The sequence below is a fragment of the Moschus berezovskii genome, chromosome 3, assembly GCF_049115385.1.
Source record: "Moschus berezovskii isolate FMDL1 chromosome 3, NW_MosBer_1.0, whole genome shotgun sequence".
NCBI lineage: Eukaryota > Metazoa > Chordata > Mammalia > Artiodactyla > Moschidae > Moschus > Moschus berezovskii.
In genome coordinates this window covers 92,631,808-92,655,611 of record NC_142462.1, presented here as the reverse complement: position 1 = coordinate 92,655,611, position 23,804 = coordinate 92,631,808, and positions in this window count along the sequence as shown.

Here is a 23,804-nt window from a genome sequence, read left to right as displayed (position 1 = left end):
AGGGAGATCTGGCATTCTGTGATTCATGGGGTCGCAAAGAGTCGGACAGGAGTGAGCAATTGAACTGACTTGAACTGAATTGAACATATAATAAATGTCTTTGAGATTTTCTTCCTGTTATTTGCATTTATATGTTAAAATTTGTTTTGACAAATGTTAATTGCTATTTCATTTCCCAAGTATATGCCTAAATGCTAGTGAGGAAGAACTGGGGAAGAACGACCTGTTGAGTTTTTGAGAAGCAACCCCAGAAAACCATGTTTATGATTGATTCCCAATACTAACATTGCACTTTGTGAATTTAACTCAGATGACCATTATATCTACTACTGTGGGCAGGAATCCCTTAGAAGAAATGGAGTAGCCATCATGGTCAACAAAAGAGTCTGAAATGCAGTACTTGGATACAATCTTAAAAACGACAGAATGATTTCTGTTCGTTTCCAAGGCAAACCATACAATATTACAGTAATCCAGGCCTATGCCCCAACCAGTAACACTGAAGAAGCCGAAGCTGAACGGTTCTATGAAGACCTACAAGACCTTTTAGAACTAACACCCAAAAAAGATGTTCTTTTCATTATAGGGGACTGGAATGCAAAAGTAGGAACTCAAGAAACATCTGGAGTAACAGGCAAATTTGGCCTTGGAGCACGGAATGAAGCAGGGCAAAGGCTAATAGAGTTTTGTCAAGAGAACGCACTGGTCATAGCAAACACCCTCTTCCAACAACACAAGAGAAGACTCTACACATGGACATCACCAGATGGTCAACAGAAAAATCAGATTGATTATATTCATTGCAGCCAAAGATGGAGAAGCTGTATACAGTTAGCAAAAACAAGACCAGGAGCTGACTGTGGCTCAGATCATGAACTCCTTATTGCCAAATTCAGACTTAAATTGAAGAAAGTAGGGAAAACCACTAGACCATTCAGATATGACCTCAATCAAATCCCTTATGATTATACAGTGGAAGTGAGAAATAGATTTAAGGGACTAGATCTGATAGATAGAATGCCTGATGAACTCTGGACGGAGGTTCGTGACATTGTACAGGAGACAGGGACCAAGACCATCCCTATGGAAAAGAAATGCAAAAAAGCAAAATGGCTATCTGAGGAGGCCTTACAAATAGCTGTGAAAAGAAGAGAGGCGAAAAGCAAAGGAGAAAAGGAAAGATATAAGCTTCTGAATGCAGAGTTCCAAAGAATAGCAAGGAGAGATAAGAAAGGCTTCCTCAGTGATCAATGCAAAGAAATAGAGGAAAACAACAGAATAGGAAAACAAGAGATCTCTTCCAGAAAGTTAGAGATTCCAAGGGAAGTTTTCATGCAAAGATGGGCTCGATAAAGGACAGAAATGGTATGGACCTAACAGAAACAGAAGATATTAAGAAGAGGTGGCAAGAATACACAGAAGAACTGTACAAAAAAGATATTCACGACCAAGATAGTCACAATAACATGATCACTGACCTACAGCCAGACATCCTGGAATGTGAAGTCAAGTGGGCCTTAGAAAGCATCACTACGAACAAAGCTAGTGGAACTGATGGAATTCCAGTTGAGCTATTTCAAATCTTGAAAGATGATGCTGTGAAAGTGCTGCACTCAATATGCCAGCAAATTTGGAAAACTCAGCAGTTACCACAGGACTGGAAAAGGTCAGTCTTCATTCCAATCCCAAAGACAGGCAATGCCAAAGAATGCTCAAACTACCACACAATTGCACTCATCTCACACGCAAGTAAAGTCATGCTCAAAATTCTCCAAGCCAGGCTTCAACAATATGTGAACCGTGAACTCCCAGATGTTCAAGCAGGTTTTAGAAAAGGCAAACGAACCAGAGATCAAATTGCCAACATCCGCTGGATCATGGAGAAAGCAAGAGAGTTCCAGAAAATCATCTATTTCTGCTTCACTGACTATGCCAAAGCCTTTGACTGTGTGGATCACAATAAACTGGAAAATTCTGAAAGAGATGGGAATACCAGACCATCTGACCTGCCTCTTGAGAAACCTGTATGCAGGTCAGGAAGCAACAGTTAGAACTGGACATGAAACAACAGACTGGTTCCAAATAGGAAAAGGAGTACGTCAAGGCTGTATATTGTCACCTTGCTTATTTAACTTATATGCAGAGTACATCATGAGGAACGCTGGGCTGGAAGAAGCACAAGCTGGAATCAAGATTGCCGGGAGAAGTATCAATAACCTCAGATATGCAGATGACACTACCCTTATGGCAGAAAGTGAAGACGCACTCAAAGCCTCTTGATGAAAGTGAAAGAGGAGAGTGAAAAGGTTGGCTTGAAGCTCAACATTCAGAAAACAAAGATCATGGCACCTGGTCCCATCACTTCAAAGGAAATAGATGGAAAAACAGTGGAAACAGTGTCAGACTTTATTTTTGGGGGCTCCAAAATCACTGCAAATGGTGACTGCAGCCATGAAATTAAAAGACGCTTACTCCTTGGAAGGAAAGTTATGACCAACCTAGATAGTATATTAAAAAGCAGAGACATTACTTTGCCAACAAAGGTCCGTCTAGTCAAGGCAATGGTTTTTCCCATGGTCATGTATGGATGTGAGAGTTGGACTGTAAAGAAAGCTGATTGCCGAAGAATTGATGCTTCTGAACTGTGGTGCTGGAGAAGACTCTTGAGAGTCCCTTGGACTGCAAGGAAATCCAAGCAGTCCATTCTAAAGGAGATCAATCCTGGGTGTTCATTGGAAGGACTGATGCTAAAGCTGAAACTCCAATACTTTGGCCACCTCATGCGACTAATTGACTCACTGGAAAAGACTCTGATGCTAGGGAAGGTTGGGGGTGGGAGGAGAAGGTGACGACAGAGAATGAGGTGGCTGGATGGCATCACCGACTCAATGGACATGAGTTTGAGTGAACTCCGGGAGTTGGTGATGGACAGGGAGGTCTGGCATGCTGTGATTCATGGGTTCGCGGAGAGTCAGACATGACTGAGCGACTGAACTGAACTGAACTGAAGTGATATAGGGCATAATCTTCCATGCCCTAACTTAAGTCTCTTTTCACTACTTAATAAACTTGCTACAAGTTACAATAAATGTTAATTCTGGTTTGTGACAGATGGTTCCTCTCTACGAACCCATAACACTGATTTCAGTTTTTTCGAAAATGTGCAAAAATAGCACAAGAAATTCATCCAGACCTATATTCCTCAAAGTATTTACCTAAATTGCTGTATAAGTATGTATTTGTATTTGAATGAAGCAAAAAATAGCTTTTAATCTTATAAATGAGATTCACTATAGGCTTCTCTATCAAAGAATATGTCTCTCTTGGCATCCAGTTGAAATTGCTGAATCTAATTCAGGACCAGTGATATTTTATTAAATAGCTGGACATGTTGTACCTGCTAAAATCAGCACATTTCTTTCAGATTACACTTTAAGTTGTTACTAAGTGAAAAAATTGATCATTAATTTTTTATGTCAGTCATTTTCCTAAAGAAGGCCTAATGTTTGCTACATGTGAGTATCACTAGTTAGCTCTGATTACTGATGTAGTTTGCCAAATCTCATTTGGTTTCATCAGCTCTGACTCTAATATGGGTCATATGGGAAATACTGAATAAAGAGGCAGTACTTTACAGTAAATAGCTAGAGATGGGAATTGGTTCTCTTCCCTCAACCTGTTCCTCATTAGAAGGAAATTGGTGTTGGAGGATGAAAGAGAAGTTGAAGAATTGGTCAAGGAAGTGCAGCAGCTAATTTTTTAACCCTAAACAATAAATTCTCAACCAGAAACTCGTGTTACATTTCATAAGAGTCTTGTTTTATGTAGGGTTTAATGTTTATTTTCTCTTGGCAGAGTCAGCTTTGAGCTCTCAGTACTTCTCCAGGATACTGGGTAATTCACATCCAATTCATCAGCTCACTAACAATTAGAGGGAGGAAGAACAGTGACCTCAGCATGGAAATCAGGAAGAAAGTGAGTAAGGAGTCTAACGATGCTGTGTCTTCTTTTACCTGTGCTGTGCCCTTAGAATAGAGAGAAGCAAGGAATTTGATATTTTAAAATTTTCATTTAGTTTTATTAGTTTCTCTCACTCAACAAATAAATGTCTGGAATACATAGGGCAAAGACAGTCAGCTTACCAGTGGTTTCATGTCCCCTCTTATACTTCCCAGTCTTTTTGCAGTTAGGTGGAACCACATGACTTGTTCTCTGGCCAACAGAATCACATAGGTCTTTACCAAAGCAAAGCACTGGAAACTGAAAGGCCTTCTAAAACCTGTTTTGTCTATTGCATGGATTAAGATATAAGATAATGGGGCCTCTGCCAGCCAGAATCCCTGAGTGACTGTGAATTCAAAGCCTCACCCAGCCCCAGTTACTAATTGGCATTGGATATATGTAATGGCAAGCCACTCCAGTACTCTTGCCTAGAAAATCCCATGGATGGAGGAGCCTGGTAGGCTGCAGTCCGTGGGGTCGCTAAGAGTCGGACACGACTGAGCAAATTTACTTTCACTTTTCACTTTCACACATTGGAGAAGGAAATGGCAACCCACTCCAGTGTTCTTGCCTGGAGAATCCCAGGGACGGGGGAGCCTGGTGGGCTTCCATCTATGGGGTCACACAGAGTCGGACACGACTGAAGTGACTTAGCAGCAGCAGCAGCAGCATATGTAAAGATCAAGGAAAAAACATTGCTAAGTCATTGAGATTTTAGGGTTAATTCATTACCTCAGCATGTTATAACAAAACTGGTAGAATAAATAAAGAAATTAAAGAACTCCTGAACAATTCAAATAAAAGGAAGTGGTTTCCCTGCCTGCCCCTCCTCCATGGAACGATAGTTTAGAAAGAATAGCCAGTCTAATATTATTGTGTTTGAATAGCATATAAGCACATTGTTGGTGATGAAGATCAAAATATCACCTACTAAATACATTTATATATGTATATACTCTCACACCTACATTCATAAACATATATTTACACATACTATGCATGTGTGCATGCTAAGTCACTTCAGTTGTATCTGACTCTGTGCAACCCTATGGACTGTGGCCTTCAGCCTCCTCTATTGGATGCTCCAGGCAAGAATACTGAAGTGGGTTGCCATGCCCTTCTCCAGGATATCTTCCCTATTCAGGTATCAAGCCTGTGTCTCTTATGTCTCCTGCATTGACAGGAGGGTTCTTTACCACTAGTGCCATTCTATATTCTGTGAAATGTAAGAGATAATAGCTACAAGTCAATAAATATATATCACATTTTCAAGCCTGCTTAGACTCTGAGTGAATGAAGTTCTTAGTCTCTAAAGCCAGACTGTCCTTGAGGAGATCATGCTTAAATGTCTATCTTCAGCATCATTTCACAAATGTGACTAAGAGCTGTCTAGAACTGTTATTAAACTCAAAATACACAGGTAAACATTCAGAGAAGACTTTCCAGATAGTCTTTGGGGAGTGTAACAAATTTTTCATGGAAAAAAAACATTGGCTCCACCATCAATCATCTATTCATGACTATAACAAGTGCATCTTTCCCCTACTCTCAATTGTTCTATTAATAATTTGCTGCCTTGTCCTTAAATTCTCTTGGTATATGTTATTTTTCAATGTTGACATGACTTATGATTGGAAAAGGAAGTTTATAATATATTGTAACCAGTAGATTAAAACTTCTGTTACATGTTGGGGAATGCATTCTCCTAATTCATATATCAGAAGAATAAGTGGATGACTATGGGAACATAGGTATAATATATCCCAAAATCCTGGTGCTCTAAAAGCAAAATCCTTGTACTGGTATACATTATAAATTATACAATACCACAGTTGGCTTCCCTGGTGGCTCAGGTGGTAAAGAATCTGCCTGCAATTTAGGAGACCCGGGTTCGATCCCTGGGTCAGGAAGATCCCCTAAAGAATGGAATGACAACCCACTCCAGGATTCTTGCCTGGGAAATCCCATGGACAGAGGAGCCTGGGAAAGCTATAGTCCATGGGGTCACAAAGAGTTGGACACGACTGATTGACCAACACTTTGACTTGACAGTTGGCTGATGCAAATAAAATGATCTGAAATGATCTGATCAAGAAGAATCATACCTTTCCCTAGAGATTTGGGACCCAGAAAGTTTACATTTCCTTCTAGGTAACTTTTGAAAGTCAGGTTTTCTACAATGCGCAGAAAGAAAATCTTAATAAGTTGAATAAAACCAAATGTAACAGGTATAAATTGTTGGTTGAATAAGATAAGTACATTCTAGAGATCTGCTGTGTAACACTGTGCCTATTGGATATTGAAAATATTCTTTCCCACAGGGGACTTTAAAAACAGATTAGATGTTCATCTGTGAAAATAATTCTGAATTTTGCAAGTAAGATAACTATCTGTATTGTACATTTAAAATCTGTTAAGAGGGTAGATCTGTTAAGTGTTCTTATCACAATTGAAAATAAAATTTAAAAAACCTAATGCAGCCTTCAGAATGGGAGAAAATAATAGCAAATGAAGCAACTGATAAAGGATTAATCCCCAAAATATACAAGCAGCTCCTGCAGCTCAATTCCAGAAAAATAAATGACCCAATCAAAAAATGGGCCAAAGAACTAAACAGACATTTCTCCAAAGAAGACATAAAGATGGCTAACAAACACATGAAAAAGTGCTCAACATCCCTCATAATCAGAGAAATGCAAATCAAAACCACAATGAGATACCATTTCACACCAGTCAGAATGGCTGCTATCCAAAATCTACATGCAATAAATGCTGGAGAGGGTGTGGAGAGAAGGGAACCCTCTTACACTGTTGGTGGGAATGCAAACTAGTACAGCCACTATGGAGAACAGTGTGGAGATTCCTCAAAAAACTGGAAATAGAACTGCCATATGATCCATCAATCGCACTCCTGGGCATACACACCGAGGAAACCAGAATTGAAAGAGACACATGTACTCCAATGTTCATTGCAGCACTGTTTATAATAGCCAGGACATGGAAGCAACCTAGATATCCATCTGCAGACGAATGGATAAGAAAGCTTTGGTACATATACACAATGGAGTATTTTTCAGCCATCAAAAAGAATGCATTTGAATCAGTTCTAATGAGGTGGATGAAATTGGAGCCTATTATACAAAGTGAAGTAAGCCACAAAGAAAAACACCAATACAGTATACTAACACATATATATGGAATTTAGAAAGATGGTAACCTTAACCCTGTATACGAGACTGCAAAAGAGACATAGGTGTATAAAACAGTCTTTGGGACTCTGTGGGAGAGGGTGAAGGTGGGATGATTTGGGAGAATGGCATTGTAGCATGTATATCATATGTGAAATGAATCACCAGTCCAGGTTCGACGCATGATACAGGATGCTTGGGGCTGGTGCACGGGGATGACCTGGAGGGAGGATATGGGGAAGAGGGAGGTGGGAGGGTGTTCAAGAAAGGGAACACATGTACACCCTGGGCGGATTCGTGTCAATGTATGGCAAAACCAACCAATATATTAATGTAAGGTAATCTGCCTCCAATAAAATAAAAAAAAAGAAAAAAAAAGAAATAATGCAAGAAAATAAAAAACTAGCAAGAAAGAGGAAGAGAGGAAAGTATTCAAAATACAGTGAAGCAATGCTTAGGAGGAAAGAAAATCCTCATGTGTGGAAATAAAAGGGCTGAGAAGAGACAGCAGAGGGCAGAAGAAAAGAGGCATACAGCCCGTGCACAGATCTCTGAGGGAAGACACATGGCCCCACACCCCCCAGGTTAAGCGCTGAGGCACGAGGCTCCAGACAGGCTTCTGTGCATAACAGCTTTAACACTCAAAGGGCTAAAGGACGTGGACAATCCAGGTGACTGACAGTAACTGGTTTTGAACTTTTAGGTTGGACATTATGAAGTATCAAGTCTTCCCTGGTGGCTCAGATGGTAAAGAATGCAGGAGACCCGGGTTTCATCCCTGGATTGGGAGGATCCCCTGGAGGCTACCCATGCCGGTGTTCTTGCCTGGGAAATCCCACGGAATATGAGCCTGCCAGGCCCCTGGTGTGGCAAGGAGTTGGACACAACTGAGGGACTAACACTGTGAAGTATCATTTGTGTGGGTCAAAACAAGTCAGATATGCCAACTTCATATGGTTCAACCTAGTATTATTTGTTAAGTGTTCAATTAGGTTTTCTGGGAACACATGTCATTTCTCAAATCCATTATAGGCTTTGGGGGAGTTAAAAAGTACTTTCTTCTACCCTATAACCTGAACTCAATGGGTATAAAATAAATGCCTTTTGAAAAAAAAAGAAAGCCCTGAGTTCATCTTGGCAAGTTAGCCCTCAATAGTGCCCAGCTGGAAAGAGCATAGAAGGAGGCCCAAGAGTCTGATTTTCACACCGACTTGTAATGAATCCTCTTGTTTTCAGCTCCACTTTTCCTTCCATTTCCAGAGACATCTGTGCTAACAATTCCTGTTGCTCATTCTGCAGTGTGACTGGCTTTCTTGGGTTTGTTAAGTCAATTTCCACTATCTCTTTTCTGTTCTTAGTCATAGAGGATTTTTATTATTGCTCTGCAGAGTCTTCAACTGTTTTTCTTTTTTTAAATCAATGTTTCAGAAGAAATAAAAGGTAACAGCTATGATCCACCTGTCCTACCCTGTCTAATCTAAGCAGCTTGCATACATTGTCTAATCAGACAATGCTATGCAGTAGTTGCTATTATTATTCCCATTTAGAGGTAACAAAATGAGTTTCAGAAAGTTGCCCATGGTTTCTCAGAGGATTTGAACTCAGGAATTTCTGATGTCAGATCCCAAACTATAGATCATGACCATATCCAAGCATTCACAGTGAAATAATGTTAACAGTGACCATCGATCATTACTGAGCTTTCATTATGTACTAGGTTTCCAGGATGCTTTCATTAACTGTGACAGCTCCCTGACACTGGCACTATAACTATTAACCTGTTTTACAGAAAAGAAAACTAAGTCACAGGGTGGTTAAGAGCCTGCCCAAGATCACAAAGCTCACAGAGTCTGGCTTCAGAGGCTGTGTTCTGAACATGTATCAAAGGTGGTTAAACATACTACTTCCACCTTGTGGATTTCCACAGTCCCCCAGCTGTGCTTCTCCTCTTTCCTAGGTGACTTACTCCAATAAAAAAAAAAAAAAAATCCCTTTAAACTAGCCAACTAAAGCACAGACAATGAATAGAAGACAGCCACAGTTAGAGTAAAATCATTTCAAAAATATTTGCACAAGAAATTATTCCACTAGAATAACCTGTGTGCTTGCTTGTGCTTGGTCACTCAGTCGTGTCTGACTCTTTGTGACCCCATAGACTATAACCCACCAGTCTCCTCAATCCATGGGATGATTTTTTCAGGCGAGAGTGCTGGAGTGGGTTGCCGTTTCCTTCTCCAGGGGATCTTCCCGACCCAGGGATCGAACCCGAGTCTCTAGTGTCTCCTGCATTGCAGGAGGAATCTTGACCCACTGAGCCATCAGGAAAGCCCACTAGATTACTCTACCCCCTGTTTATAGTTACCTTCAGACATGTGAAAAAATATACTTTTTAGACAGGAAATGAGAACTAGAATTTGCTTCCTAGTCTGAAAGCCTAAAGTTATGTATGCTAGGGGGTGCTATTGAACAATTTTAGGGTTTGCTTCATTTTGGTGTTAGATTTGCATGTGGCAGTGCTATGGGCTTGTAGTTTTCAATTAAAGTCTGTTTAACCTCAAAAAAAAAAAAAAAAAAAAAAACCTAATGCCTCTAAAGAAACTGAGATGAGTCATTGAAGAAACTTTGTGTTCTTGGTTCCATTATTACTAAGGATTTCTTATTAGATTCTAGTCCCTATGCAACTTATATTTTAACTGGATCACCTACACCCTAAAATTTAGCTAATGGACTTGAACCCTAATTCCACTATTTGTGCCCAATTCAAAAATCTTCCCAAGATTTCTGTTAATGACTAGGAATTGGAAGGTGGAGGTGGAATGTGAAAGTGGCTTAGGTTTTCGTGGTCATCTCTGACTTCTGCTGAGTTAATTCTGTTCATTTTTTCAGTTTCAAACAAGGCACGCATGTTCATGACAGGTTCTACTGACAATTTAAAAAATCCAGAATAGAATTTACAATTTTAAAATGGGAACAAATTTTTAGTATTAAACTTCTCATCACTCCATTTCAGGACTTTTTTCCGCTGACCCTGTTCTTCCTGTCAATGATTCCTTTCTTCTTCTACCTCATGTCCCCCTTCTCAACTTCTCCTATCCAGGAAAACTCAATTATCACCAGAACACTGCTTTGAAATTCAACCCATTGCCCATATTTGCATATGCTGATCATTTAAGGATTCAATAGAAAAAAATTAATTTATAGTGTCCACTTTCCTTAGGCAGCAGCTGTGGATAGCAATTTCCCTCCATCATTCCTATAATAAATTAACCTTTCTATTTGTGCTAGGTCAGTCTTAAGGGTTCCAAATGCATAATGCACTGGTAAAGATTAGTAAAATATGCAGATTAGTAAAATGCCTTATTTATACAACATTCTAAGTGAAACTTTACTTTAACACATTTTGTTCTCCCGAAAGGGAAGGCCAATCTGGATTAGTAAAATTACTGTTTATACAATATTTTTATTAAATATCTTTACCTTCAAATATATAGGCCACTTCCAGCCAGGTTAATATATGGTTGGCAATCAGAGGTCTTTGGGGACGTGCTTTAATTAACAAGCATAATAAATGTTGAAGTAGATAGAGGTGACATAATTAAATTGTCTGCTTCTAGAAGACTTTAAAAGAGTTAGGCTTTTTGCAGTATTATTCACTAACTACTCATTTAGTGGATAAATCTTTTTTTCATAGTGAATAAAAAAGTAAAATTAGTCTTAAATTATCATATTACCTAAACAATAGTGGTGGAGACAAGAAAACATACATCCTAGGTGTCTAATCATTAGTGTTTCTCCATGTGGATTTCTCAAACAAGTAATATGTTTCTAATTTGAATATTTTCAAAATCTCTCTTAGCTTTTTTTTAAATACTCAAATTGCCTGATTAATATCTCCTATGTATGATGTCTTAGCAGGATTCAATCCTTTCACAGAAATCAGGAATTAAATATATAAAAAGGCAAAGAGCAGGTTAGAGCACATACTTGAAATCAATAAGATAATGACTTAATCAGTACAAATGAGTTCATTTCCCCTTGAGGCCCTTTCTCTCGCTATGTGTGTCTACCTTTCTCTCATAGAATTGAAGGACATCTCCAGCAAGGGCAACCTTTGAAGTTTCCAATTCCTGAATGTATTGTTACAATCAGAAACAGATTTAAAAACTCAAAACAAAGAAACATATTTTATGAGAGTGTGGTGCTGGAGAAGACTCTTGAGAGTCCCTTGGACTGCAAGGAGATCCAACCAGTCCATCCTAAAGGAGATCAATCCTGGGTGTTCATTGGAAGGACTGATGCTAAAGCTGAAACTCCAATACTTTGGCCACCTCATGTGAAGAGTTGACTCACTGGAAAAGACTCTGATGCTGGGAAGGATTGGGGGCGGGAGGAGAAGGGGATGACAGAGAATGAGATGGCTGGATGGCATCACCAACTCGATGGACATGAGTTTGAGTGAACTCCGGGAGTTGGTGATGGACAGGTAAGCCTGGCGTGCTGTGATTCACGGGGTCGCAAAGAGTCGGACACGACTGAGCGACTGAACTGAACTGAACTGAGCAGACATGAGGATGTGGCCTGCAGATCCTTCTTCAAGAAGAGACTCACTGCTCAGCTGTGAGGAGAGTAGTTAGCTGATAACCTCCAGCTGCTAACTCCTTCAAGGTCTGCCTTAGCTTTTAGTCCAAGGTCAGACTTTTACGTTGGCTCTCAGCCAAAGGCTGATTAAACCTAAGTAAAGGACTACTCCCAATTAACTTTCTGCTAACATAAATCTTTGCTCCAGAGCTCCCTACCAGGCTGGCAGAGACATTCTGAGTTTTTCATGGTAGACTGATTGCCTCTTCCTTACTCTCTTTTTCTTTCATGGGTATAATACTACAGTAAAACTTTTTTCTCAGCATCTGATTTCCACACAACTCAGTGGGTAAAATTGGTGCTAGGAATGGTCTGAGGAGTCAAATGGTAAAGTGGGGTATGGAGGCTGTCACTCACTCCTCAGCTGGCAATACAGATGCCACCTAAGTGGTAAGTGGAGCACCGACAGCCTCTGGCACAAGGGAGTATTCCAGTGATTAAAACGATAACCCTGTATGCGAGACAACAAAAGAGACACAGATGTATAGAGCAGTCTTTTGGACTCTGTGGGAGAGAGGGCGAGGGAGGGATAATATGGGAGAATGGCATTGAAACATGTGAATTATCAGATGTGAAATGAATTGCCAGTCCAGGCTTGATGCATGACACAGGATGCTCGGGGCTGGTGCACTGGGATGACCCAGAGGGATGGGATGGGGAGGGAGGTGGGAGGGGGGTTCAGGGTGTGGAACACATGTACACCCGGGGTGGATTCATGTCAATGAATGACAAAACCAATATAATATTATAAAGTTAAATAAATAAATAAAACTGAGATAAAAAAAAAAAACTTAAACCTGTGTCCACCTGGGATCCTGTCTGCTGGAGGGCTGTACTTGTGAATAGTGTAAAGACTCAGGCATTTGAATGGTCCAATTAAAATAATAGAATTAAATAATTTTTAGTAAGTTCATTGCTGCCCTAAAGGTGGATAATGAAAAACTTTTTAAAAATTAACAAATTGAAATTTAAGTGTGAAAGCAAGAGAGCCTCTCAAGTAGATAAGAAGCAGCCCTCTTCTCATGCAGTGGGCAAGCAGAAAAAGATGATGATCAAGACCAATAGTCAAAGCTGCTAAGCCTCACAAATGATTGGATGTTCAGTCAAGGCATGGTTCTCATGCTGAAGTCAGAGCCCTAGATTGATAATGCTATGATGCTGTCGAGTGGTATGGGGACATCTCGGTGGGAAACCCTGAAGATTTTAACTCACTACCATTTTCTGAATGTTCAGAATGTCCCACTCCTCTCCATTAAGAACTAACGCTCTTCCCTGTGGAGAGATAATATAGATGTTTCTCCCACAAAAAGCAATAGTTTCCCTCTCAGGAGCTTCCCTGACATCTCCTTCTGGCCAAAAGACCTATAGTAAATGTTGACTTAATGATGCAGCCAGGTTAGTGTTGATCCTAATAAGAGAATACATAGACTATACACCAAAAGAGCTATGATGTAGCAAGGAGGGGCCAGAGGAGAGATTATAGAGCTGGACTAAGCAGGTACTCAGTCACAGGGGCTGGGCCATAAGACTGGATAAGGAAGAGTTTATTGACTTGGAGATAGGATTTAACAATTTTTTTCTTTTTGAAAAGCCAGGAAACGGTGCAAATTTGCTGCTAGGATTTCTAGCAGAAACCAGGGAAAAGTCACCTAGGATAAGTGACATTGAGTTACCTGAATTGCTGTGGCAGATGGTAGAGGGAGGGAATAAAAAGCTCAGGGATTTGGGTCTGCTGGAACAGTTATGCTATGTGAGACCACAAGACACAAAAGGAGACTATGCTCCTTGAGAAGGGCTAGAAAACACACTGTTTACCAAGACCATAAGAAATATGCTGGTGTGAGCATCATTATCATCATAAAATGTTCAGTGATAGTTCTTCTCTGTAGGCCAGGTCTGATGGTAGATGCTATCACAGAAACTGGTTGCTGATAGCAAAGGGGGTGGCAGGTCCCTGTTGTAATAAAAGCCAGGTGGTGTAATTTAACTGCCAGAAGCCAGGGAATTATAATTATCTTAATGAGCAACAAAATCAGCATGCCAGCCAGAACTGCCTGACCAGTAGAGAATTATGGAGAAGGTTAATAGAATACGGCATCCCAAGGGACAAAATAGCCTGGCAGTCATCAGGGTACTGCTAAATGTATATAACCGAAAATGAAGAAGTGATGGAACATAGTACAGTGGTTACCAAAGGCTGGGGAGAAACTGGAGAGGAATACAGAGTCACTTTTAATTGGTACCAAGTTTCAGTCTGGGGTGATGAAACGTTTTGGAAATGGGTATGGTGGTGAATGCACAGTAGTTGATTATACTTAATGCTAATAAGGTGCATACTTAAAACTAGTACATTTTATGTTATGTATATTTTACCACAATAAAAACTGTGCGAAAAAAAGTAAAAAGGTAAGAATGGATGAGCAAAAGGCTGAGTATTACCCCAGTAAAATGCCATGACTGCTTGCCCAGCTTAGTCAGGTTTCAGACTAGAACCTGTTGACTGAAGAGATGACCAGAATCCTCAGGGGAACTGCATCATTCCTATAACATGATGACAAGTATACAGTGGAATGACCCCTTCTCTCCCCCCACACAGACTTGTGGCCATTTATTCAGGCAACTGTATACCAGGGTAAGAGGGATATCTAGATGTTCAAGGATACAAAGTTCAAGGTGTCACTGATAGCAGAAGACATGACATACCATCCTGACCACATGTTAGAATGGGAGTCAATGAGAGAAAGGTGATGAAAGGAATCCTGACCAACATCTGGCTTACAGTATATTAACCAAATCCACACGCTTACCCAGTGGTAACACTGCTAGTCCCCAAATGGATTAACATTCTTGGCAGTTTTTTAAAACCAGCATTGGTTACTTGGCCTGTGGAACAGAGGATGTAGATTTGCTTTCACTGTTGGGTGCAAGTTTGGTCCTTTCAGATCTTACTTTTAAGATTTGTTAGGTAGGACCAAGCTGTAATCAGTCTAGGCTAATTAGTCGCTGCTACTGAGGCTGGATCATTCTATATCTATACTCAATTCCCTATAAATCAGGAGGTTTTCTTTGTGGACTTATGGAAATAGGTACTCTTCCCAAACCTGTAAAAGCACGAAGCAAATTTACTCCTACTATTTCAGGATGTCTGTTTCCCTCACCTTATTTTCCTTCATACACATGTGCTGCTCTGTACTCAGCTGAATATTGATTGGGGCCTTCTGAAGACCTGGGTTTCTCTGCTCAGCTTTCTCTTACAGTGTCCTACAAACTTGAGCCACTTTTGCCTTCCCAAACTGTCTTTTCCATCTTTCCAATTCATTATCTGCCTTGAAAGCTCTTCAGCTTGAAAGCTCTCTCAATGCTGTAAGCTGGGGTATGATATGATTCACTTTGTTGCTTGTTCTCAAGGATCACTGTCCTTTGTTGTAAACTATTGTATTGTGTGTGTGTGTGTGTGTACACATTTACATCTATCAGCCTGATTTTATATTTGTTTGTTTGTTATTTTAGATGATAAACAGATCTAGTCTGATACTCCAACTTGGTCAGGAGTAGATGTCTTCCCACACTTAAATACATTATAAGTACTGATTTCTAATTAAATGGTAGTTATAGATTTTCTATAATCTGTTTGTTAAAATAACTCTCTAAATATTACTTCCTGTTAGCAGTATCAACTCTATTTTACCTTTTTATTTAAAGTGGCAAGTGAAAAACTTAATTCTCTGTAAGTGTAAAGAGATATTTACACTGCTCATCTTCAGATTGCCCTCTTTAAATACGACCTGTATTTTGGAGTTTTACTGACCAATGCACAGGGTGCCTTAGGACAAGTTACTTATGGAATTATTTTCAGTGGATCTATCTTATTCAAAGGAGAGGAAATGCATTTCCCCAAAGGAACATTTATAAATATGTTCTCTAAGCCAGAGCAGTAATAATTCCAAAGCTTCTGGCTCAGTGTGTAAATCAAATATGAAAATCCATGAGAACTTTTGAGACTTTCTGCTTTAGGCATTAATTCAAGCTTTTCAATAAAGCTGGATTTAACCAACTACCACTTAGATTTAATTCAATTAAACAAGTATATATTGAGGCTCCATTATATGCAGTTCCCACTGTGTCATAAGGAGGAGTGGGCAGAACCTGTACTTAAAATGTTGATATCAATATTGTAGGGTAATTCAAAGGAAGTTCTATGCAAATCAACATAGTAAATGCCAAAAACTGTGTTTTCAGTAAACTCTAATTGAGAATCAAATTAGCTGTCATGAAGAAATGTAAAATTTGAAATGTTCCTTGATGAGTTTCAACCAGAAATAAGACAAAGCTGTCAAAGACTGTGACCAAAATCAGCAAATACACAAATGTCAGAATGAATTGGATGAATTCAGAGGAAAATGGATGCAGTTAATTCAGCTTGGCTAGGGTATATATCTTACATGCATGACAGTACACTTGGAACATAGGATCTGGATTCTTTTTGTTGAAGGCTTTTATTGCCAAGCAGAGAATTTTCTACTTAATGACAATAAAGAACTTCTAAAAAATTTTTAACTTAAGAATAAATTATTAGAAAAATAAATAATACATGATGGTGAGCATAAAATAATGAATTAGAGAACGTGGTCATTAAAGGAATACATGAGATATTTTGTTGTTGTTGTTTAGTTACTAAGTCATGTCCAACTCTTTCCTGACCCTATGGACAATAGCATGCCAGGATGCTCTGTCCATGGTATTTTCTAGGCAAGAATACTGAAGAGGATTGCCATTTCCTTCTCCAGGGGATCTTCTCAAGCCAGGGATAGAACCTGAAATAACAACAACAAAAGAGATGCTTCACAGACTATTTTATATAACATGCTGCTTTTAAAAGTTAAATAAAATTCTAAGGTAGAAGAAAGAGCATAAACCCAGAAAGAAAATGTGAAGAAATAATAAAAGTAGAAGTTGTATCTTTAAGAATGCTCCTGAGGCAGTCCTAAAATGGCAGAGGAATAGAACGAGGAGACCACTTTCTTCCCCCAAGATTCATCAAAAGAACATTTGAACGCTGAATAAATTCCACAGAACAACTTCTGACTGCTGGCAGAGGACATCAGGCACCCAGAAAAGCAGCCCATTGTCTTCAAAAGGAGGTAGGAAAAAATACAAAAGATAAAAAGAGAGACAAAAGAGGTAGGGACGGAGATCTGTCCTGGGAAGGGAAGCTTAAAAAGAGAGAAGTTTCCAAACACCAGGAAACACTCTCACTGACAAGTGTGTGGTGAGCCTTGGAACCTCAGAGGGCAACATAACCGGGAGGAAAAATAAATAATTAAAACCCACAGATTGCGTGCCCAATGGTAACTCCCAGCAGAGAAGCAGCGCAGATGCCTGCATCTGCCATTAGCAAGAGGAGGCTGGGCAGGGAGGTGCAGGGTACATTGCTTAGAGTAAGGACCAGTACTGAATGCCCCTAGGGCAATATGAGGGAACTAACTTGAGATAGCAAACCAGACTGTGGGATAGCTACCCTGCAAAAAGGCAAAAAGCCCTAACCTAAGACTCCGCCAGGCCTGCTCACAGAAAAAAGGATTGAGCAGAGCTAGCCGGTTGCAGATGGCCCATCCCCCACCGAGACAGGCAGGGGAGGGCAGCCAGAGCCGGAAGCAGGCAATAGCGGCCCCAGAGAGGCTTCCGATATCCAACTGCAAGCAAGCAGACTTCATTGCTAAACAAGACTTCTTGGGATTCTGGACGGCTGACATCTGCCTGGGAAGGTGCACCAGTTGTACACCCAGAAAACCGAGTGGCAGGGACAGGGGAGGCTATAAGTCGCAGCGACCGTGCTCACCAAACACCTGGTCACCTGAGCTGCTCGGACCTGGGAAGGGCACAAAACGCAGGCACAACTGAGTCTGCGCCTTTGAGGAGCACCAAAGTACCTGAACCTGAGCGGCTTAGACCTGGGAAGTGCATGCAACCCAGAGCCAGCCTCAGACAGTTAGTTCCCCAGCAGAGCAACCTAGAGCCTAATCAGTGTAGACAGGTAAAGTACAAACGCTATGAGTGGGGGCAAACCCAGTGTGGCCAAGACATTGTGAGCACACGCCAGTGTTGTTTGCAGTGTTCCTCCCTCCCCACAGCACCATTGAACTAGTGAGCCTTAAAAAGTGTCCACCACCGCCCACCTGTGTCAGGGAGGAAATTAGACACAGAAGAAGCCAGCAAACAGAAGAAGCTAAAACAAACAGAGGGAACCGCCTTGGAAGTGACAGGTGCAATAGATTAAAACACTGTAGTTAGCACCAACTATATAGGAAGGGGCCTGTAGATCTTGAGAAGTATAAGCAAGATCAAGGAACTATCTGAAAATGAACTGACCCCACACTGTCCACAACAACACCAGAAAAAGTCCTAGATATATTTTTATTATTATCATTCTTTAAATTGTTTAAAAAAAATTTTTATTTTGAAGTCCTCTATTACTCCTTTAATTTTCATTTTTATAACCTAATATTACTTTGCCAAAAAAAGACTCTATTTTTTAAAGCAAACTTCATATATATATATATATATATTATAATTTTTGTGACTTTGCTTTTTTTTCTTTAATATTTTTGAGAATCCAAACTCTACTCTAGATTTTTAATCTTTGCTTTTTGGTATCTGTTATCAATTTTGTACCTTTAAGAACCCAATCTTCAGTACCCATTTTTACTTGGGAGCAAGATTACTGGCTTGACTGCTCTCTCCCCCTTTGGACTCTCCTTTTTCTCCAACAGGTAGCCTTTATCTCCTCCCTCACCCTTCTCTTCTCTCCCGAACTCTGTGAATCTCTTTGTGTGTTCTGGACAGTGGAAAACACTTAGGGAACTGATTACTGGCTGGCTCTGGCTCTCTCCTTTCGATTCCCTGCTTTATCCTCCTGGCCACATCTGTCTCCTTCCTCCCTCTTCTCCATATAACTCTGTGAAACTCTCTGGGTGTTCTTCACAATGGACAATCTTTTCATCTTTAACCTAGATGTTTTATTATCAGTGATGTATAGATGTAGAAGTCTTGAGGCTACTGTAAGAATAAGACTGAAAACCAGAGGCAGGAGGCTTAAGTCCAAATCCTGAGAACACCAGAGAACTCCTGACTCCAGGGAACATTAATTGATAGGAGCTCATCAAATACCTCCATACCTACACTGAAACCAAGCACTACCCAAGGGCCAACAAGTTCCAGAGCAAGACATACCATGCAAATTCTCCAGCAACACAGGAAAATAGCCCTGAGCTTCAATATACAGGCTGCCCAAAGTCACTCCAAACCCATTGATATCTCATAACTCATTACTGGATACTTCATTGCACTCCAGAGAGAAGAAATCCAGCTCCACCCACCAGAACACCGACACAACCTTCCCTAACCAGGAAAATCTTGACAAGCCACTGGTCCAACCCCACCCACAGCGAGAAACCTCCACAATAAAGAGAACTCCACAAACTGCCAGAATACAGAAAGGCCACCCCAAACACAGCAATATAAATAAGATGAAGAGGCAGAGAAATACCCAGCAGGTAAAGGAACAGGATAAATGCCCACTAAACCAAACAAAAGAGGAAGAGATAGGGAATCTACCTGATAAAGAATTTCAAACAATGACAGTGAAATGATCCAAAATGTTGAAAACAAAATGGAGTTACAGATAAATAGCCTGGAGACAAGGACTGAGGAGATGCAAGAAAGGTTTAACAAGGACCTAGAATGATGCTGTGAAAGTGCTGCACTCAATATGTCAGCAAATTTGGAAAACTCAGCAGTGGTCACAGGACTGGAAAAGGTCAGTCTTCATCCCAATCCCAAAGAAAGACAATGTCAAAGAATGTTCAAACAACTGCACAATTGCACTCATCTCACACGCTAGTAAAGTCATGCTCAAAATTCTCCAAGTCAGGCTTCAGTAATACGTGAACCGTGAACTTCCAGATATTCAAGCTGGTTTTAGAAAAGGCAGAGGAACCAGAGATCAAATTGCCAACATCCGCTGGATCATGGAGAAAGCAAGAGAGTTCCAGAAAAACATCTATATCTGCTTCATTGACTATGCCAAAGTCTTTGACTGTGTGGATCACAACAAACTGTGGAAAATTCTGAAAGAGATGGGAATACCAGACCACCTGATCTGCTTCTTGAGAAACGTGTATACAGGTCAGGAAGCAATAGTTAAAACTGGACATGGAACAATGGACTGGTTCCAAATAGGAAACGGAGTACGTCAAGGTTGTATATTGTCACCCTGCTTATTTAACTTATATGCAGAGTACATCAGGAGGAATGCTGGGCTGGAAGAAGCACAGGCTGGAAACTAGATTGCTGGGAGAGATATCAATTACCTCAGATATGCATATGACACCACCCTTATGGCAGAAGGTGAAGAGGAACTAAAAAGCCTCTTGATGAAAGTGAAAGAGGAGAGTGAAAAAGTTGGCTTGAAGCTTAACATTCAGAAAACAAAGATCATGGCATCTGGTCCCATCACTTCATGGGAAATAGATGGGGAAACAGTGGAAACAGTGTCAGACTTTATTTTTTTGGGCTCCAAAATCACTGCAGATGCTGATTGCAGCCATGAAATTAAAAGACGCTTACTCCTTGGAAGGAAAGTTATGACCAACCTAGATAGCATATTCAAAAGCAGAGACATTACTTTGCCAACCAAGGTCCGTCTAGTCAAGGCTATGGTTTTTCCCGTGGTCACGTATGGATGTGAGAGTTGGACTGTGAAGAAAGCTGGTCGCTGAAGAATTGATGCTTTTGAACTGTGGTGTTGGAGAAGACTCTTGAGCATCCCTTGGACTGCAAGGAGATCCAACCAGTCCATTCTAAAGGAGATCGATCCTGGGTGTTCATTGGAAGGACTGATGCTAAAGCTGAAGCTCTAATACTTTAGCCACATCATGCGAAGAGGTGACTCACTGGAAAAGACTCTGATGCTGGGAAGGATTGGGGGCTGGAGGAGAAGGGGATGACAGAGAATGAGATGGCTGGATGGCATCACCTACTTGATGGACATGAGTTTGAGTGAACTCTGGGAGTTGGTGATGGACAGGTAGGCCTGGCATGCTGTGATTCACGGGGTCGCAAAGAGTCAGACATGACTGAGCGACTAAATTAAAATGAACTGAGAAAAAATATAAAAGAATCAATATATAATGAATAATGCAATAAATGAGATCAAAAACACTCTGGAGGGAACCAACAGTAGAATAACAGAGGCAGAAGACAGGATAAGTGAGGTAGAAGATAGAATGGTAGAAATAAATGAAACAGAGGTGGAAAAAAGAAAAGTGAATTAAAAGAAATGAGGACAATCTCAAAGACCTATGGAACAATGTTAAATGCCCCAACATTCAAATCATAGCAGTCCCAGAAGAAGAGGACAAAACGAAAGACCATGAGAAAATACTTGAGGAGCTAATAGTTTAAAACTTCCCTAAAATGGGGAAGGAAATTTCACCCAAGTCTGAGAAACCCAGAGAGTCCCAAATAGAATAAACCCAAGGTGAAACACCCCAAGACATATATTAATCAAATTAACAAAGATCAAACACAAAGAACAAATATAAAAAGCATCAAGGGAAAAACAACAAATAACACACAAGGGGATTCCCATAAGGATAACAGCTGATCTTTCAATAGAAACTGTTCAGTCCAGGAGGGAATGGCAGAGCACACTTAAAGTGATGAAACAAAATAACCTACAGCCCAGATTACTACCCAGCAAGGATCTCATTCAAATATGAAGGAGAAATAAAAAGCTTTACAGACAAGCAAAAGCTGAGAGAATTCAGCACCACCAAATCAGCTCTCCAACAAATGCTAAAAGATCTTCTCTAGACAGGAAACACAGAAAGGGTGTATAAACTCAAACCCAAAATAATAAAGTGAATGGCAATGGGATCATACTTACCAATAATTACCTTAAATGTAAATGGGTTGAATGCCCCAACCAAAAGACAAAGACTGGCTGAATGGATACAAAAACAAGACCCCTATATATGTTGTCTACAGGAGACCCACCTTGAAACAAGGGACACATACAGACTAAGTGAAGGGCTGGAAAAAGATATTCCATGCAAATAGAGACCAAAAGAAAGCAGGAGTAGCAATACTCATATCAAATTAAATAGACTTTAAAACAAAGGCTGTGAAAATAGACAAAGAAGGACAGTACATAATGATCAAAGGATCAATCCAAGAAGAAGATATAACAATTATAAATATATATGCAACCAACATAGGAGCACCACAATATGTAAGACAAATGCTAACAAGTATGAAAGGGGAAATTAACAATAACACAATAGTAGTGGGAGACATTAATACCACACTCATACCTATGAATAGATCAACCAAACAGAAAATTAACAAGGAAACACAAACTTTAAATGATACAATAGACCATTTAGACCTAATTGATATCTATAGGATATTTCACTCCAAAACAATGAATTTCACTTTCTTCTCAAGCGCACATGGAACCTTCTCCAGGGTAGATCACATCCTGGGCCATAAATCTAGCCTTGGTAAATTAAAAAAAAAAAAAAATTGAAATCATTCCAAGCATCTTTTCTGACCACAATGCAGTAAGATTAGATCTCAATTACAGGAGAAATACTATTAAAAATTCCAGCATATGTAGGCTGAACAACATGCTGCTGAATAACCGACAAATCACAGAAGAAATCAAAAAAGAAATCAAAATATGCATAGAAACGAATGAAAATGAAAACACAACAACCCAATATATGTGGAACACTGTAAAAGCAGTGCTAGGGGAAAAGTTCATAGCAAAACAGGCATACCTCAAGAAACAAGAGAAAAGTCAAATAAATTAGCTAACTCTACACCTAAAGCAACAAGAAAAGGAAGAAATGAAGAACCCCAGGATTAGTAGAAGGAAAAAAATCTTAAAAATTAGGGCAGAAATAAATGTAAAAGAAACAAAAGAGACCATAGCAAAAATCAACAAAGCCAAAAGCTGGTTCTTTGAGAGGATAAATAAAATTGACAAACCATTAGCCAGAGTTATCAAGAAGCAAAGGGAGAAAAACCAAATCAATAAAATTAGAAATGAAAATGGAGAGATCACAACAGACAACACAGAAATACAAAGGATCATAAGAGACTACTATCAGCAGTTATATGCCAATAAAATGGACAACTTGGAAAAAATGGACAAATTCAAAGAAAAGTACAACTTTCCAGAACTGAACCAGGAAGAAATAGAAAATCTTAATAGACCCATCACAAGCATGGAAATTGAAACTGTAATCAGAAATCTTCCAGCAAACAAAAGCCCAGGTCCAGACAGCTTCATAGCTGAATTCTACCAAAAAATTTAGAGAAGAACTAACACCTATCCTACTAAAACTCTTCCAGAAAATTGCAGAGGAAGGTAAATTTCCAAACTCATTATGAGGCTGCTGCTGCTGCTGCTGCTAAGTCACTTCAGTCGTGTCCGACTCTGTGTACCATCACCCTAATACCAAAACCTGACAAAGACGCCACAGAAAAGAAAACTACAGGCCAATATCACTGATGAACATAGACACAAATATCCTTAACAAAATTCTAGCAATCAGAATCCAACACATTAAAAAAATCATACATCATGACCAAGTGGGCTTTATCCCAGGGATGCAAAGATTCTTCAATATCCGCAAATCAATCAGTATAATACACCACATTAACAAATTGAAAAATAAAAACCGTATGATTATCTCAATAGATGCAGAGAAAGCCTTCTACAAAATTCAACACCCATTTATGATAAAAACCCTCCAGAAAGCAGAGATAGAAGGAACATACCTTAACATAATAAAAGATATATATGACAAACCCACAGCAAACATTATCCTCAATGGCAAAAATTTGAAAGCATTTTCCCTAAAGTCAGAATAAGACAAGGGTGCCCACTCTCACCACTACTATTCAACA